Source organism: Gymnoscopelus braueri (assembly GCF_963280865.1).
Source record: "Gymnoscopelus braueri genome assembly, chromosome: 21".
Classification (NCBI taxonomy): Eukaryota; Metazoa; Chordata; class Actinopteri; order Myctophiformes; family Myctophidae; genus Gymnoscopelus; species Gymnoscopelus braueri.
This window is the reverse complement of record NC_137623.1, coordinates 32330762-32349165: the sequence shown is the minus strand read 5'-3', so window position 1 is coordinate 32349165 and position 18404 is coordinate 32330762.

Here is an 18404-nt window from a genome sequence, read left to right as displayed (position 1 = left end):
CCTTTTTGCCTATAATGACATGGCAGAATGTTGAAAGTGGTTGAGCAATACATTGAAGCTTAGGGCAGTACATGTAGTAATAGCATGCCATCTAGTGGACTTTTGGAATGTAGCAATGATAACCAAATAAAGGAAGCACTGGTTGAATCCGACTCAAGGACGTGTGCGTGTGCGTGTGCGTGTGCGTGTGTGTGTGTGTGTGTGTGTGTGTGTGTGTAAATGTCTGTCTGTCTGTCTATCTGTCTATCTGTCTAATATTTTATTTGGTTCCCCAAAGAGTTTGTGGGAGGTTATTCCCAAGTCTGGGGAGACTTGACAGCCAAGGAAACAAACACATTTTTGGGCGGTGAAACCGCCCCTATAAGTGAGATTTGGAAAAATGTACATTATCCTGCGCTGTGATCTGGGCCCAGGAAATTTGTACAATTATCCTGCGCTGTGATTGGCCAATCACAGTCTATTCAGGACTGTGATTGGCCAATGTCACATGACACATGTGCATAGCCCTATATAAGAAACCATAACTTGAAAAAAACCAAAAATTTGTTTTTTTCAAGTTATGGTTTCGTCCATCATAAAGAGTGTTTCAATAAATGTATTTATCTTTTGTACATGATTGGTTGACTCCATTCAGTATTGTGATTAGCTAGCAAGACACCGCCCACTTCACACAGGGTGTGATTTTTGGGCGGTGAAACCGCCCCTATAAGTGAGATTTGGAAAAATGTACATTTTCCTGCGCTGTGATCTGGGCCCAGGAAATTAGTAGAATTATCCTGCGCTGTGATTGGCCAATCACAGTCTATTAAGGACTGTGATTGGCCAGTGTCACATGACACATGTGCATAGCCCTATATAAGCAACCATAACTTGAAAAAAACCAAATATTAGTTTTTTGGAAAAAAACCAAATATTTGTTTTTTTCAAGTTATGGTTTCGTCCATCATAAAGAGTGTTTCAATAAATGTATTTATCTTTTGTACATGATTGGTTGACTCCATTCAGTATTGTCATTAGCTAGCAAGACACCGCCCACTTCACACAGGGTGTGATTTTTCCCTTCTTTTTGGGTATTTGAGGTATTTCTACCTCTCTATCGTTCTCTAATGCAATGTTATACTCAACCAGATGCTGTCGGTTCCAAACCCCCTTCATAACCACCTATATACATTTAGATGACCGGAGACCGGAGACCGGAGACCCCCATGGGTCTATACTAGACCCGGCATTGTTTTCAAGGGGGGCCATCTACAAGCTCACATCTCTAATAGCTCACATCTACAAGCTCACATCTCTACTAGCTCACATCTACAAGCTCACATCTCTACTAGCTCACATCTACAAGCTCACAACGCATTGCGTTGTAGTTGCGATGCGTTGTGAGCTTGAAGATCTGCTATTTTTGCGGAATGTTCGGCCCCCGGAATGGAGACACTATAGAGATCAAGTGGATAAAGTACCGCTTTCTCCACTACCACTTATGCTCAATATCTCTCTCTCTCTCTCTCTCTCCCCTCCCTGCCCTGCTCTCCACTCCACAGTGATGTATGCGGCTTTCACCTCCTTCTCTCCAAAAACCCCATTAAAGGGCTTTCTGTGAGCTCCGACAGGAGGGAGTAAACTTCTGCGGGTGGCAAGCTTCCAGGAAGACAATGAAGATGCGACTTGTCCTTGTCGTTAACTATGCTGCATCGATAGTGGGAGTGCATGGGAGCCGAGGCAGTACAACACAGCTGCCTACTGACTCACTTGCCAGTCATGAGCCCAAGTAATAAAAACATGAGAACGGATTGAGTGACCAAGATATATCTGCATGGTAGCCATATCTTGGTCACTCGCTAGCATAGACCACAATGGAAACAAGTCCCCAGGACTTTTTTGTGTTATCCTTTTAGCCTAAATGTCTGACTGTAGTCTGAAGAGGTGAGTCATGAGATTACAGCTGAAATTGGGAGTGGGTCTGCAGTTCTGACTGCAATGGGGAGTTTATTCCACAGTTTGGGAGCCAGGCGGGAGAAGAGTCTGGGAAATGTGGAGCGCTATCCCGGGTGTTTTAGGGAAGGTTCAGACAGCTTCCCTGTGTTAGCTGATCTAGTGAGCGGGAGGGGTTGTACTAGGGTGGTAGGGTTTTGAAGTCAGCCATGCCCCTATATAGAATCCATGATGTCAGACTTAGATGTGTCAGCCAGCTCCATATATCGAGTTCTAGATGGGTCAGTACCCAAATATGAATTCCATGACACTAACAGTAATAACCATAACAACCAGGACTCACTCAAACTTAGTGGGTAAATATAGCGACCTATCAAACAAACCATTTGACGTGAAAGCCTTCGTTACAAACACATTTAACATTACAACATACAGATGTACAAGTGGAACGCCTCCATGTTTTGGATTAAAATGTCATCAACAACTGCCAGAAGATCCATAGGCTATGTCATCATCAATCACTTGTCAACAGCTGAGCATTGTTTAACACATTGAATGCCAAAAACGGTCCGGACCGTTTTTGAGGGTCCAAACGAGAAGTGCCGAAAACGGTCCGGACCGTTTTTGACCCAATTCTATTTTTATACATGTTGGCCACGTGGGGCGCTAAAACGAAACTTTGACATCACCCAAGCATTTTCTGAGAAGAAGAGGCTGGATCTGGCTCCATGTCAAAAATCCTTCCGGTCGGCGTTTTCAATGTTATCTCCTTGACTAAAAGCTTAATATCTCCATTTCTTTTTAATGTGGTGGAAACGAGCCGTTTTCGATCGGCGATCACGCTGCAATGGAGGGTCGCGTTGGAAATATTATTGTTCCAGGCGTTAGTCGGGACCCTCCGCCGTCTCGCACGCACGCTTTGTTTACATGCACTTCTGCGTCGGGGCTTCTCACAGCACGAAATGTATAACGCAAGTGGATGGAAGAAATGCTGGCACTCAACGTATAATATTTTAATAAACCTCTGGCACCCAATGTGTTAATGTGCAAAATAAAGGCGCTCGCGTAAAAAAAAACAATGTATTTTTTTTATTTGCAATTTCATTCATTTGGGTGGGACAGCTGTTGTATAGGTGGCACAGGCACACCCATGGCTACACATCTGCACTGTGCAAGCTGTGGCAAGGTGGGCCAACTCAAGCCTCCAAGCGAGCTGCAGATGACAGGTAGCCTAATGCAGATGATAATTGAACAAAGGTTAAGCAACATAAGTATAGTCAGAGCGCACGCTTCCCTGGGTATGAACTAGTGAATGGTAAAAAGCCAGACTCACTTATAGCACTGTGAGATCTCAATCAAATTCTCTGTTTTCCAGAGAAAACAAAGGTGTCACTGTGTCACCCTGCCCGCCACTCAGGTGTGAAATGAGAGCAAAAGTGTTCAGCGAGTAGCAGACAGTGTTCTTTTGTTATGTTTTTTTTTATGACTGCTCGAGTGGCTCCGTAACTCGCTGTTCTGCTACTAGCGGGGGGGCTCCTCTCCAAGACAGCACAACAATGCTGGCAGAATGACTGAGTCCTGCTTTTCTGCATTCGTCACGACCGGCAAAAAGTCTTGTGATTGTTAATGCCATGCTTGATTAATTGTTATCACTGGGTGAGAGACAAGAAAACGTGGGGGAGAGAAATACATTTCAGGATTAGAATGTAGAACGAGATCTCCAAAAAGAGAAAAGTCTTGGCTTTTGAGTTTGAGTTGCAAATGAGAGAATTTCATGTGCAAATGGGTTTTTCTTTCTCTTTTCTTTTTTCTAACCAAACAGAAATGGTTGCAGAGGAATATCTGAAGAAGAAAAAAATACACGGCTGATTATGGGAATACTTGCTCTTTCTGTCTCAGGTCAGCATAGTATTCAGTAGAGAGAGAAAAGCCATGTGGGTACAATGAACTTGATTAAAGTAATCAGACTCTCCGCAGGCCTCAATAACACTAATGATTACTGATGTTCTTGGACTCCCCCCTATAGATGCATGCATGGGAGGTTATAAATTATTGACCTTTGGTTTTCTGTCTTCACATGGATTCACATGATGTCTCACAGCTTCTTCTCTTCACGTCATATTCGGTTATTTATGTCCATGAATGCAGTCGACCCATCTACGACTCTCCTCCTGCTTCCAATGGCTGCCCTTCAGTCTGACACCACATTCAAAATATGGGTTGTATTTTACTTGAAGTAAAGGGGTCACACTAAGGTCAGTATTTGCCTGGGGGAGGCCCACACTGTGTTGTCTCTATGACAAAGAGCCAGAGGGATAATGAATTATTGAAGAGATTATATTCTCCCCAATGAGCTGGATGGCAAGGCGCCGTGTGATTTCACAGAGCTTCCGAAATGCCACTTTGAGTCACGAAATGCTGTTTGAATGAAAACAGAGGAAAAAGATCCCGTACACAACTGCAACCCATCTCTACCCAGACTCCATACTTCAGTCTGCCAAGGCTGCTTCCCTCTTTCTGATTAGTGATATAATACTCGTTCTGGGGGAGCTGACTGCATGCCAGATCATCTGGGTGTGTGTGGGCATGAATACATTGAATCTGTTGACTTGTTGGTGATATTATATTCACACTCAGCGATGGCCCTGCACCGCTCAGTTCAGCTCTGTCCATCTGTGTCAAACCGGGCCAAAGACTTCATCCAGCGCCTGTTGCTGTCAGACCCGGGTGCTTGTCCGGCTGCCCAGCGAATAATCCATCACCACCAGGGTGGTCGTCAAGGCGACTGGCTCCTCCTCCATGGGGAGTCTGCGCCGATGCGTCTCCATTCTCCCAGCGAATTCTGATAGAATATAATTGAATAGAACAGTGGTTTTCAAAGTGGGGTCCGGGGACCCCCAGAGATCCTTGAAGGGGTTCTCCAGCTAAATTAGTTGATATACAGTAGCATCAAAACCAGTTTAATCACTTTAACCTTACATACATCCGCTATATGAAAATAGATGACGCAAATGAGCTATGAGCTTGTAGATCTGGTATTTTCAACTCAAATCTTGTATGGGGATCCCCTGGCACAAATTATTTTCAGATGGAGGTCTGCTGGCAAATACAAATTAGTTTGGGTGACTTTGACATGAAAAAAGTTTGAGAACCACTGGAATAGAATAGAAGAGACAGAATTGTCATGACATCACCATAACCAAACATATAACCAGGTAGATAACGCTGGCAATGTTGACAAATTAAGACATAGCTAATGTTCTGGACACTTTATTCTAATTGTGTAGATATCTATAGACATTCTAACCGGGAATACCAGTTTTGTTAAATAAGACATTGACATAAAATAAAACACCACATCACAAAAATAAAATGACATTAAACAATGAAAAGAACATTTTCAAGGTTTTAAAGAAATTACAATTATGTTGTGGCCCACTTGCAATCAGTCGGTCTGTCGGTCAGTCTGTCTATCCAAAATGTTTGTGTGAGAGCTGGTCCCAGCTTATCATGGATAATGTGCTGGTTTCATATCTGGGCAAGCTTCCTCATGCTCAGTCAAAACAAGCGATGGGCTCCACTCCTAAATCAGCAACTCTGCTGTTATTACTCAGCCGCCTCTGTTCCTCCGGGCCGACAGGCTGCCCTGCGCTGCATCACTGAGGAGGAGAACCCATATGGAGCTGAGACCGCAGCAGAATGAAAACGAGGGCATTAAGAAGTCTGTTTGTTTTTAATACAAAAGCTTGCCTTTATCAAAGAACAGGAAATATTTCCACCCAGTTCTTCTAGCCCCTACGTTGAATATCTTAGACATATTAGTAGGCGGAGATCAGATCGTCTGACTATGCACAAGACTACCCCAGTGCTTGTTTATTCTGGAATCCAAAGGTGTTCCTAAAGGAAAGAAAAAAAACTTTGTTTTGAGATATTCCATGTGTTCATAGTCATAGCACAAAATATTCTGTGGGTCCTCAAAGATGAGTCAGAAAGGTCAAAATTCCTGGCACTGACAGCAGCCTGTTCAAGGAAGCCCTCTGGCAGGGAATGTGTTAATAAAGGACACTACATCATTACGGTGCAAACAAAATGACAAACTATTATGGAGACAAATCTTTGGACATCGAACACATTGAACAGACTTGTGGCATGTTATCACTAGGACGAGCATGACTTTCAATGTTATCTTAGCCCAAATGTCAATTCATAGTCCAGTCAAAGCATAATACACTGACCAGACTCCTCTGAGGTCCACATGGACTAAAAGTACGCAAAAACTGTGTACCTAGCGTTTACATACCAGCATGCAGCATTGCAGTGAAAAGCTGTTCTGTAGTTGGGCTTTGTATGCTTCTTGCCTCCCAGCTCCAATGTCAGTGGATCCCATGTCATTCTGAATTGATTGCTGTCATTTAATGTTCTGTGTCACTGTTCATTATTGTTATCAAGTATGTTTGTATCACCAGTCGGTGAAAGATATATTCTTTTTATATCTATTAGACATAGACTACTTGGCATTGCAGTATGGAGCCTGGCTCCTGCCGGCGTATTGCATTCCTCTGATTGACTAGTACCCCGTACATCCCATTAGACATGGACAGGAGCATTGTAATTGGCTAGTAGTGTAGCTCACATAAGCCGGATGGACAGCTTGCTACCAATTGGCTAGTTCCAGCTCCAGTTCCTGGGACGCATATCCCCCATAGCCTGGAGGGATGACTGCTCCGTAATTATCAATTCACCGAAATGACAGTTGGTGTTAACCGATAAACGTATATATTGGAGAATTGGGGTCCATGGCCTGGTGGCAGTGTGCACAATAATTTTACGCTAATCCATATTAGCCCAGTGGTTTTGCAGACAGACGAGGACAATAGTAACACTTTCTCCCCAAACTTGGCCTGAAGGCTGACTTCCAGGCCCCCATTAGAGACTGTGCGGGCTAAGGTATTAAGTCTGTGGTAGGTAGCTCTTCCTTCCTATTTCTATATTAAGCCAGACGGAATGGTCCATCCCGCATATATTCTCCAGCCCTTGGTTAGTCACACAGGCTCAGAGTCCAGACTAATGGTTTAAGCTCTAGATCCTTATGTGTCACTGCATTTACTACTGCATTTGAAGAGCTTTGCTCCATAATGACATCTCCCTCCGCTTGAGGACAGTGACACCTGGGTCATACATCATATATTGATAGCACCACATTAAATCAAGTTGTAGCACATTTTAATGGATAGTAGGTAATGGTAGCTCCAGTCCCCTCGGTAGGTAAAATTGTATCAGTGTTGCAGGCTGGATCCACTATATATGTTACAGTACGATTGGAAAATCAGTCAGATTTGACAATGAGTGCTCGTTTTCTTCTACGTCACCGCCCGTGCTACAAAGCGGGCGCTCCCTCCTCCCTGGACCGTTCAACCCGCGAGCGCACCGTCCGCGGCCAGCTAAAAAGTCAAATGCAGACTGTCCGGTGAACGCCGACGGCAAGATAAAAATAAACGGCCGATCGGCCATTTATTTCGACCAGTGGTGTAAAGTAACTAAGTACATTTACTCAAGAACTGTACGTACTTAAGTACACTTTTGAGGAATTTGTACTTTACTGGAGTATTTCTCATTTTCAGCACTTTTACTTCTACTCCACTACATCTCAGAGTAAAAGCAAATATTGTACTTTTACTCCACTACAATTATTTGAAAACTTGAGCTACTAGTTACTTTGCAGATATAAATTATTACATTATAAAACATACATTTACCACTTTAGCCCTATTTTATACATTATTTGAAAATAGCCGATCTACAAGCGCACAACGCGTCGCGATGCGAGCTTGTAGATCTACTATTTTCAAACATTTTAGTACTTTTACTTTTGTTACTTTAAGTATATTTTTATGCCAATACTTTTGTACTTTTACTCAAGTAACATTTTGAACACAGGCCTTTTTCTTGTAACAGAGTACTTCTACATTGTGGTATTGATTCTTTTATTTAAGTAAAACAAATCTGTACTTTTTCCACCACTGATTTCGACGAGCGACGCCGTCACGCGACGGAGCCGGGAAACGGGAGCCACTAGGCGCTAAGTTAAGTGGCTAACCGTCTCCCGGCTGTAGCTACGGTAGGCCCCGTCCAAGCCGAGCCGTCCTCCTCCGGCCCGGGGAGGCGAACATGGGACGGGGACCCCGAGAGGTCCCATCAGCTTAGCGGTCTAGCTTCGCCCTCCCGGTCTCAAGACGAATAAAAATAAGGATTAGTGAAACGTGTTGTGCAATAAAGCAAGACATCCTGATTCCTGCATTTGAGTTGGAGTGTTGAAGGTAATTTTTTTTATTATTTTGTACATTTTCTTGCATTGACCCGCACCTCCCATATTGGGGTCGAGACGTGCGCGAGTGTTAGTTAGTGTAAATATATACACACACACACACACACACACACACAGTATAGTGCTTTAGGTAAATACATACAGTACCCATTCAGCGGCCATAGCAGAATGGGTAGTAGAGAGAGCTTGTTTGTGTGTGCGTGCGTGCGTGTAAATATTTTGTTTTGGGATAAGCAAACTTCATTTTGTGTGCTTGTGCTTGCAACTGTAGACATTGTTCACATTGGTGTGAAATATAAGAACAATGTTTAAGATCTTAACAAGCGCTCTGCTCTATCGTGGAAATATGTAACTTTGTTCAGTTAACAGCATTTCTCAAAGATACCTTCTATTCTGTAGTTTTGCAAAAGCCAGGGTTTGCATTGTCTATGGGGAGTATCAAATTAAAATGGTAATACAAGCATAGGGCGGCAGGATAACAAAACCGAAAAAATATGAAGTTACAAAAGTGCATTAAAATGCAAATGCGATGAGAAGCATGATTACCAATAAAGTTCAATTTCATCCAGCATTAGCAGCAGTCATATACAGGATTTACTTCCCATTCTTTGCCTAATCTTGTTGATTAATGCAGTCTATTGGAGATGTCTGGCTGTGTGAATTGGAGAGGAATTGGTGAGAGTACATGTCATGAATGCATTTATGATGTCAGGGTGCAACAAAGAAATAGGTCTCTCTCTCTCTCTCTCTCTCTCTCTCTCTCTCTCTCTCTCTCTCTCTCTCTCTCTCTCTCTCTCTCTCTCTCTCTCTCTCTCTATTCTAATTTCTAAATGTGTGTCTCAGTCTGGACACTCTCAGACACTGAAGTCTGATTTATATGTTGTTGTACGACGGTGTTGCTTGCCAAAAATAACCGATTTACAAGCTCACAACGCGTCAAAATGCTTATAGATCTGCTATTTATGCCGCTGTCTGAATACACAGTGTGGAAAGTCTTAAAAGATCAGATTTGAGAAACAAATCAGATTTGCATTATTATTATGTAACTTGCAGTTAAAGGCTTCGTTCTATGTACATGTAGCCAACATACATGTAGCAACTGGATGAAGTCACATAGTAAAATCACTGATGATTTTACTGTGTGACTTCATCCAGTTGCTCTTCATTCCCAGGAAGCTGTACTTCATTTAGTTTTCTCATTTTTAGACTTGAATACAAATAAAAATAAAAAAAAATTCATGAAGACCCACAGAGACTCCCCAACTTTGTGTTTTTGTTAAAGGAGAATTTATTAAGGTGGTGTCTGGTTTCAAATGCCTTGGAATCACCTTCAGACTCAAACCCCATATATATATTCTTTTTTTGTCGCATTCCTGAGCCAATAGAAAAACTAAACAAATCTCCATGAATTCAAGGCTTCATGGGGTGTGTAATTGATAGAAAATATGTCATTTTTTGGGTGAACTACTCCATTAAATGTTGTATTCCGGATTTTGGTTCTACCCTAATGGTTCCCAAGACATGTGGCCCATAGGTCAGGAGCCTATCTCCTGTTTCTGTAGCGTGAGGCAGCTTGATGTACAAGTACACCCCCTGGACATGACACTACTATTCGACACTACTGAGATTGAACCATGACCCCCCAATCTCAGGGCGGACCAAAGGGCGGACCACACAGTATAGTACTGTATATTTAAGGAAATATAAAAGTAAGTAGCCCTGGGAACCAACGGTTAGCAAGTCATATGGCCCTGGAGCATATGACCTATGGTCAATATGACCTATGATGATGAATACATTAGACAGATAGATTACAGATAGAAACACTCTAGGCTACGTGGTTACGTTATAGCGTTCAAGAATAAATATGGCCATTAGAATAAATACATACAGGCGTCAAACTACACAAAACGTGACCTTTATTTAGTTGAATGATGTACTGGCCTCAACAAAATACTCTAGGTATTAAAAACCGCCTCTTGCTAGGGCCCCTTGGGCCTCTTGCAAGGCGCGGAGGGACCACGTGCGGAGAGGGCCCCGGTGGCCTGTCCTTCGCACTCCTCCGCGGCCAACCCCGTCCGAGCGAGACCGAGACGCCCCGTCGGCCCCAGTTGCCCTGCCACGGACCGGAGTCACCAGGTGGACAGGAGACACTTAACACACTCTTAACACGAGTAACCTACTCCTGTTATGGTTTTTAATTCCAGATGTTTTACTTCTAATAGACTGTTTAACTCTCTTTCTACTTGCATAATGTTAGATTGTAGGCTTTTTTATTTTCCCCTGTGATATCTGACTGGTTTGTTGCTTCTGAATTTACAATGTTTGCAATGTTTGGGCCTTTGCTAACGCTTCAAATCCACTGACGGTGATCACGCACCAGCTACAAGAAGGAAGCTCTCAGTCTCTCCCTGCTAAATATATTTCCTGTACACTCGCTACCCCTAGCCCGATCTCAGACCTCCAACTCCATTGTAGCCAGGGGTGCAATGCTCACTGGACGGCCTTGCACGCCGTGCCGGAACCTATTTGACCAGGAGCACGCGCAGGCACACGCGTAGATTTAAAACTACTTTAAATTCGCACCTCAACAAAGTTTTCAAAGGTTCCCGACTCACACCTAGCGAATTAACATAGGAATAAGCCTAGATGCATATCAATTGTCCATTGTGTGACTTGCAGTGTAGGTGTTAAGCGACGTGCGCGTCACGTCATTGAAATAGAGTGCAAGAACATACCAAATGAGCATTGCATGCCTGATTGTAGCTCAGGGACCTTGTATACCATCAGGCATATTTTCAATGGAGTGGTAAAATCAAAAGAACAATCTTTTAAATCTTTGTTGTTGTTGTTGTTTTGACAGCCTAGCTGTGCCGAATTTAACGCGGAGACGTCCTTGATCAAGCTTCTTCCATTTGACGGAGCCAGGTTATCCTTGATCTGCTGCTGATAGAGAACACTCCTGTGTTTAGCTAAATAACAAGTTTGTTATGGCTGTGCATGTTAATATTAGCCTCAGCACCTTGCACAATGGGTTTCAATGGGTTTCAATACCTTCGTTTTTGTTCTTCTATTTCTTTAAGTAAGCTATCCAAAACAGTAGTGAGAGATAGCAGTGTGAGGTCGGACTGAGGGCGGCTGTGGTTGTGAATATTAGGCTGTATCAAATTAAACTCATTTTCATTTTATTGTATTGGCCTGCAGATAACAAAGTGTCCACGGTCCCTGCTCCATTGTACTGCAAACCAGCAGGCCACTCTGAGCTACCTTAAATAACCCTAACAGCCACCCTTACGCTATCACCTGCCCCTCCACACAAACACATGCACGCACATATGAAGCACGTATGCATGCTCTCGCTCTCTCCCTCTCTAAAAAGAGGCCCCAAATCCAAGGATTTGGTGCATCCGTGGATAAGACGGTGAAATCAGCACCACAGAGGACATGATCCGGAATCCATGTAAGAGGCTCGAGCCATGGCCTTGCTCCCCCCTCCCTTCATCCACCACCACATCCTGGGGCTCACCTCCAACGTTCACTGAGCCTGTTCACTGAGTTGGCGGAACTCCGGAACTCACCGGAGTGACCGAGGGAGACCTGGATGCCCTGATCAATGCAAGCTGTGGGGTGTGAGATAGTTCACCGACATTGACATGTTGACACTGTAATTTCTCATATGAGGGGGGGGAAAAAACCACGCAGCTTCTGCTTGATGTATGTGCAACTTTTCGAGCTAGTACAATATTATTGTACTGCTCAAATGGCCACCGCTACAACTTATACTGCATTTACACATTGCATTAAAATGCGTCTGGGGCAATCAGATAGTCAATGCGCCCGAAGCACACTGGGGACGGATTGAAATCCAATTTGCTTTTAAACCACCGTAGGACGTGGTTGGACACGCACTGGCAACTTCACTAAGTATAAATGGATCTGTCACTCCAAGCCACACACGTCATCTCTCTCCCAAAACATTCCGTGCCCAACATCAGTGGAAAGAGTAATAGCATGCAGGTTTGCACTTGTAAAGCTTGTAAATGCAACAATGCGTGTATAAAATTTGGGGATTTAGGGAAGGCCCACCATCCCTACCAAAACTACAGCACGATGAAAACAGAAACGATGGTTACTGGGAAGAGCAACAGGATTTCTATCTTCTAAGACAGTTGATACTGTCCATTGCTTTGTTTACCAGGACATTTAAGATTCCTAGTAAAGACAGGGCCAGAGTTAACTGATGGCGTACCCTGATCACAAACTGAATTTTCTTTTTCCTAACTTCTACATCCCACTCTAGGAAGCTGGAAGAGAGGGGGAATGTTTTCGCAGGAAATCTTATTAGGATCACAATACACCATTTGTTAGTCTCAGTGACACTGGGTTGGAGGAAATAGTAGACGACAATAGTTGAGCCACTTAAGCCATATTTTATACTTTTGTCGTACGATGATGTCGCGCAGCAGAAACAGGCAATCTATAAGATCCCAACGCGTCACATTAAGTCGTTGTGATCTTGTAGATCTGCAAACTTTGCTATTTTCAAAGCTTTTATAGAATTTTACAAATGTTTGCCTATAACGACGTGCCAAAAGTAGGGACACCAGGGTTGAAGTTTAATCACGCAGAAATAAGTCTGTCTTTATTGTGTTATCTGATCTCATTCATGCTAACTGTCAAAATCATGTTTAAATTCTATATCACTGAAACCGCTGACAAGCGGATTTATGGTAGGTTTCTCTTTTTACTTTGGGAATTATTAAAAAGCTAATATTCTGATGATTTGATTTGATTTATTTAATGCCTCAAATGGTTTATCTTAACCTGATGCTCTGAAAGGCTTCTAAACTAAAATTATGACTCAATCAATGTTTCATTTCTCATCGTTATGCACAGAAAACAGGCTGTGGGTCATTTTCATACACCCCTCAGGCCAGCCCTCTCGTCAAAAAAGTGAGAATAGAAGAACGCTCGCCCCGCTCGGGGGGGGGGGGGGGTGCGGGGGGGGGAGCGGTCTGCGAAAAAAATGGGGGAGAGAGGGTTTTGGGGTGAGTGTTCCGGTTACCCCCGATGAAGGTCCAAGCGACCGAAACGTTGTACCTGTACTAAACCTCTGTAAGTGCAGACTCTTTTTTTTGCCCTTCTCATCATATAACTCACATAAATTGTGGGGAGAAAATGCTGTACATTATCATAAATATAATTTAAAAATTGTGTACGTGGTCACCATGTGAAGCACTTTGCAATTGTTGTTTTAAAAGTGATACTGAACTTTGGGTTGTACAGCTACCTGGCCATGATATGTGTACGTCCAAATATTTTGGAGCATTTTCAGTTGCCACTGGGCTCCGTATACCAGACAACAAAGGCATTTCTCACACTTATCAGCACATAAACAAACGTGAACGAGGGACAGCGAGTGGGCATTAATTTATGAAAAAAATATAAGTTGAAAAATTGAGAGGTTTCTGCCAGACAGCAACAATATACTTCCTATGAAAGATTTACACTGTCTGCAACTCTGGGTACAGCCTGTCCTATATGCCTGTATCTCCACTTTAGGAATGGCATTTTTCTTTATTAGGGTGCTTCTTTCTTTAACCTACTATGACACAACAACAACAACAACAACAACAAAGCAGCCTCCCCTCTCTGCTTGTTGTATGGTAACATGTCAAAATCATGTTTAAGTTCTATATCATTGAAGTACTCACATGTTTTACTTAAGTAAAAGTATCAATACTGCAATGTGGAAATACTCTGTTACAAGTAAAATTATAGTATTCAAAATGTACTTGAGTAAAAGTACAAAAGTATTGGCAGCAAAATATGCTTAAAAGTACCAAAAGTAAAAGTAATCATCGTGCAGAATGTCCCATTTCATAAGTTCAAAATGTATACAAATCTTTTGAAAATAGCAGATCTACAAGCTCGCGACACATTGTGAGCTTGTAGATCTGCTATTTTCAAATGGCCGAACTATATATAGGGTTAATGTATGTATTACATAGTGGTTAATGTAGGTTTTGTGATAATAATCTAAATCTGCAAAGTAACTAGTAACTAAAGCTGGGTGGTTGCCCTGTAGGTAAGTACTAAAGATAAGGGAAGGCCAACAAGTACACAATACATATATTTGGCAATCTATACATTTCCGCCACCACAGTACCCATTCCAGAGACCATATTACACCAGTCCTCCACGACCTTCACTGGCTCCCAGTCAAACAAAGAATCCACTTCAAAATACTACTAAACACCTACAAGGCACTGAACAATCTGGCTCCCCCCTACCTCTTCGATCTCCTCAAACGGCATGTCCCCTCCCGCCCCCTCAGGTCTGGTGACGCAAACCTCCTTGAGGTCCCCAAGACCAAGTACCGGCGTACCTGGGTCGACAGAGCTTTTGCTTTTGCTGCCCCAACCCTGTGGAATGCACTCCCCAACCCTCCAAACCTTCAAAACCACCTTCAAAACCCACCTCTTCAATATCGCTTTCCACAGCTACTGTAACTACCCCCCCCCTTCCCCTTTTTTTTCGTCATTCAGCTTTCTTAGTTTTTCTTCATTCCACTGTCTTAGTGTTTTCTTCCCCTAATAAAGTTGTTATGATTTGTTGTTTTCTCATGCCCCCATTAAGTATCTTTGGGTACATTTTTTATATCATTACTATTATTATCTATTTGCTCGAACTCAGGTGAATATTCTGACATGAGCCTGGAAATATAGTGCTAAACTATGAACAGCAACACACCACTCAACTCCCATGGAACGTCAGAATGACAGAGGCCCCCAGAGACAACTGGAATAATGTTTTCATGCAAATAGAGTCATATCAGCCTGTATTTGGAGGGAAAATGCATAGATTGAATTGCAGGATTGCCTTTCCGGAAGTGAAATGCCCAGAAGCGAACACATTAACCAATTAAAATTTAAATAGGGCCCAGGTTTAAGAAATAAAGAAATTATCGTAAGTAGCGATATGCTTATGGGCTCCACTCTATGCTATGGGGTCTGCTGGGGAAACTGGATGACAGGGGCAATTCTGCAAATAGACCCCATGGCCAGTCATTTGGGATCGGATCAATATAAGTAGGAAAAAAGGCTATATGTTATTTTAGTCCGGACCTGTCTTCAACACACCCAACAACATTCCATAGATTCCACATATTTCACATTATAAATACTGGGTTATTCTTTCCCCGATACTTACTCAGGAGGCAATTTTTCAAACAGTGATCTGACATGCACGCATCCCCGAAGGTCAGCTCCCATTTGCATGTATTAGCTCTAGAATTACCACAGTTTCACTATATAAGCTGTTTGTAGTTAGACATGCATGGCTTTGAGACGGGTTTAAGCTACATTATTAATCTATTTCTGTCTGGATAAATGGCCGCCCGAGGCGGAAAATAGAGGCTTGAGCTGTGGATGTCTCACGCCCCCCGACCCCTCTCTAAATGGTATTTATTTACCTCTGGGGAACGGAAATGGGACCCCTGTCAGGGAGGGAGAGTGAAGGAGTGAGTGACGGGAGAAAGAGTTGTAGGATGGGAGGACGAGGGGAGGACAGAGACGGAGAGCGAGAGTGGGGGAGAGTACATTAACCCATTAAGACTGGGAACGCATCAGTGTCATTTTTTTATTTGAGCTAAAAAAGCATTATTTTACACTTTGGCTATTAAAAAATAGCAGATCTACAAGCTACGAGCTTGTAGATCTGCTATTTTTGAAAAATCGTGAAAATGTCTGCAAATCTTTGAATATATATATTTTTAAAGCGAACATTTTTTAACTCAAATCTTTGTTTCTGGGGGTCCCTGGAACAAAATAATTTGAGATAGGGGTCCGCGGCCAAATACATATAATTTTGGGGGTCCTTGACATGAAGAAGTTTGAGAAACACTGATTATAGCAACGTACGTTTTTTCAAAAAACTGTTAGGATTTAGAAGACATTTGTAGAATCCCCAAAAGCAAAGATTTGAGTTATAAATGTTATATCAAAGATTTGCATTACATTTTCACGATTTTTCGAAAATAGCAGATCTACAAGCTCATAACGCGGCACTCGGTGCCGCGCTATGAGCTTGTATATCTGCTATTTTTGAATAGCCAAAGAAATCTAAAAATGACACACAGATGCGTTCCCGGTCTTTTAGGGTTAACACTGATTACACCTCTACTGCCTGTCTGCTGGTGTTTTGCAGTGCAGTGATCCTCTGCGCTTGTGCAACCCTCCGTGTTGTGAATTCAAGGGAAGTTTGTGCTCTCATTTCGTAAAGGTGCTTTGGTTAACCAATCCGTCAGGCTGCTTCATATGAAAAAGAAAAACCTTCATTCTACTCCGCCCTGCTTTAGTTTCTTTCCTTTATTTCATGATCTTTCTGGGTCACAGGAGCCTTGTCAGACGGCAACTATTTGGCTCTTTATGTTTTACACCGTACTATTGATCTCTTACACCTTCGGGCAACCGGGAAGTGAGGCTAAAACCTGCAGCATAGTCTCCAAACGAAGCCACAACTTTTTATTCGGCTTCGGGGCAGGGCTTGCCAAATATAGAGGTGTTCGTATACCTCCTAATCTCCTCAGCCAACCCAACTCTTCAAAACAACAACAAAAATCGTTGCTGGCAGAATCAAGCCTTGGGCAGAATGTGGAAAGTTGAGACATTGTCGGAGGTGCAAAGAACTGCCAAAAAGTACGTCGAAAAGGCACTTCCCGAGTTATTATGATGTAATTGTGTTCGGTTGGAGTATGCCGCATGCCTTTACTCTGCAGTTGTTTTGCTGTAAGTCACTCTGAATATGTGCAAGTCAGCTAAATGTAAAATATAAATATATATATATATTTTTTTTTGTTGCATAGAATATCGTATCCGGTACAATGTGAAGTACCCAAACCAAGCCTCTGCATTTCCGTGCCAGTTAAAATATGGCCACTGCGCCGGGTTGATTAAAGTGTATCTTTATCCCAGGGTGGAGCAGCTGATGCAGTGCATATTCAACCGGGTGGTGCAGTCGAGCCTCTGGCAACACACAGAATGCAGAGGGCCTGTCACTGGCCATGATGAGGCTGTAAGAAGAAACAAATTATTCTTTCTACCCCCCTCCCTCCCTCCCTCATCTGTCAGCGGGCTCACCTTACTGCAAAACTGAAATACACATCCAGATCATAATTCGCCATGACTGAGGATGTCACGCATATCATATGAGGTGAAGCAATTTCCCCCCTCCTCTAATTGGTTACCCACTGGGATTTGGGGATGCTACAAAAACACAGGTATGCATTTTTTCCCCACCGTGCGGTGTTGTGGTCTTATTTGCATACATGGGAACTGAGAAGTGTCTTCCTTCCGACAACTCTCACAACAACCCTGCGGATTATACTGTAGGTGAGGTATATAATGTAAGCTGAGGCAGAACTCTCTCTCTCTCTCTCTCTCTCTCTCTCTCTCTCTCTGCCTCCTTCAAAAGTGATTATCCTGCTGTGTATGAGGCAACACCTCCTGGGTTTAAAGAGGTTGACTGTTGTTATTGATCTGCAGGCACTGACCTCCGGGGTCGTTGGGGAGAGAACAGCGAGCTGTCACAGGCTTCAGAAGCCCCAACATTTCAAACTGTAAGTAAGTAGGCCAAGGAGAGGTGAGCATGGGAGGAGTTGCTCTGGTATCACAATCAGTAGGCTGATTCTGAATTCTGCGAGATCCCATTGGTTCGCCCCCACCCGGCCCCATGCCCCTCCTCCTCCCCCAATATTCAGCATTGAGAGCCCTGACGTCACAACATTTGGAGCGACGCCCACTGCACTCTGGTTGGTTGCGGAAATTAAACACTTTCTATTCCAGGAACGTCAACAGGCTGGTCCAGGCTCTTATTTTTGAGCAACACGCGAAATAAAATAAAAGCCTGGAGATCGAGGCTACACAATCAGTGATCAGGTGCGCGTGTGGTTGCGCATGTTCACGTGTGTATACCCTATCCGTATGTGCAGCGGGGCAGCCATGTGCTTGAGTGCTATGTGTCTAAACAGCCAGTGGTGTAAGTATACTCAAGTACTGTACTTAAGTACAATTGTGAAGTATTTTTACTTTACTGGAGGAGTATTTCCAATTGTTTTACCTCTACTCCCCTACATCTCAAAGGAAAA